The sequence below is a fragment of the Ipomoea triloba genome, chromosome 15, assembly GCF_003576645.1.
Source record: "Ipomoea triloba cultivar NCNSP0323 chromosome 15, ASM357664v1".
Lineage (NCBI taxonomy): Eukaryota > Viridiplantae > Streptophyta > Magnoliopsida > Solanales > Convolvulaceae > Ipomoea > Ipomoea triloba.
In genome coordinates, this window is record NC_044930.1 from 12,111,188 (window position 1) to 12,112,918 (window position 1,731).

A 1,731-nucleotide genomic window follows, 5' to 3' on the forward strand; every position below is an offset into this window, starting at 1 on the left:
TGTCCATAATCAGATGACAACCTATGGACAAATCCAAAATATTGATCTAGTAAATCTAACGATTGAAAATAAACAAAACTTTGTAATATTTATGAAAATGAACTCATTTTAAAAAATTTATAATATTTATGAAAATGACCCCGTTCATTTTTTATTAGATTTTCCATCCATCAGATCTTGCAGATTAATGGTTTGAATTTAATCACAAGTTCTAACTTGGGGTAGTGGTTCTCATATGATTAGTATTATACACACACACACACACACACACGAGCATATATATTAAAGTTCCATATTGAATGCATAGACAACCAATGAACTTTTAGTTTATTTATTTTTCTTCCTTATTTTTATTTCAGGGTCACACTTGTGTGAGATCGTCTCACGGATCCTTATTCGTGTGACGTGTCCATAATCAGATGACAACCTATGGACAAATCCAAAATATTGATCTAGTAAATCTAACGATTGAAAATAAACAAAACTTTGTAATATTTATGAAAATGAACCCGCTCATTTTAAAAATTTATAATATTTATGAAAATGACCCGTTCATTTTTTATTAGATTTTCCATCCATCAGATCTTGCAGATTAATGGTTTGAATTTAATCACAAGTTCTAACTTGGGGTAGTGGTTCTCATATGATTAGTATTATACACACACACACACACACACACGAGCATATATATTAAAGTTCCATATTGAATGCATAGACAACCAATGAACTTTTAGTTTATTTATTTTTCTTCCTTATTTTTATTTCAGGGTCACACTTGTGTGAGATCGTCTCACGGATCCTTATTCGTGTGACGATAAATGCAAAAACTTGTGTGAGACCGTCTCACCGTGAGACGATCTCACACAAGTGTGACCCTGAAATAAAAATAAGGAAGAAAAATAAAATAAACTAAAAGTTCATTGGTTGTCTATGCATTCAATATGTTTGTGCTTAAGGTGCGTAGGTCTTGTGTTTAAGGTGCGTCATGTTCCTTCTTTAGGTGCGCGGTTTGTGTGCTTAAGGTGCGTCAGCTGTGAGAACTTAAGTGCGTCGGTTAAAGCTTTAGGTGCATGGATTTACTTCTTTAAGTGCATGGTTTTCTCTTAAGGTGCGTGATTTGTATGCTTAAGGTGCGTAATTTGTATGCTTAAGGTGCGTCAGTTGTTGAAGGAAGGGTGAAAGAAAGTAACACCAGAAAGAGTATAGAATTGAGTACAGGATTGAGTGTAGAATTGCGTATAAGATTGAGTACTAGTTGTTATACGCATGTTTTTTTTAAATTTTTTTTAATGATTTGAGCCGTTGATCTAGATTTGATCAACGGCTCAAATCTAACCGCATCGTCACACCTGAGCAAGTTTCTGCACTAGAACTCATATATATATATATATATATATATATATATATATATATATATATATATATATATATATATGTCCATAATCAGATGACAACCTATGGACAAATCCAAAATATTGATCTAGTAAATCTAACGATTGAAAATAAACAAAACTTTGTAATATTTATGAAAATGAACCCGCTCATTTTAAAAATTTATAATATTTATGAAAATGACCCGTTCATTTTTTATTAGATTTTCCATCCATCAGATCTTGCAGATTAATGGTTTGAATTTAATCACAAGTTCTAACTTGGGGTAGTGGTTCTCATATGATTAGTATTATACACACACACACACACACACACGAGCATATATATTAAAGTTCCATA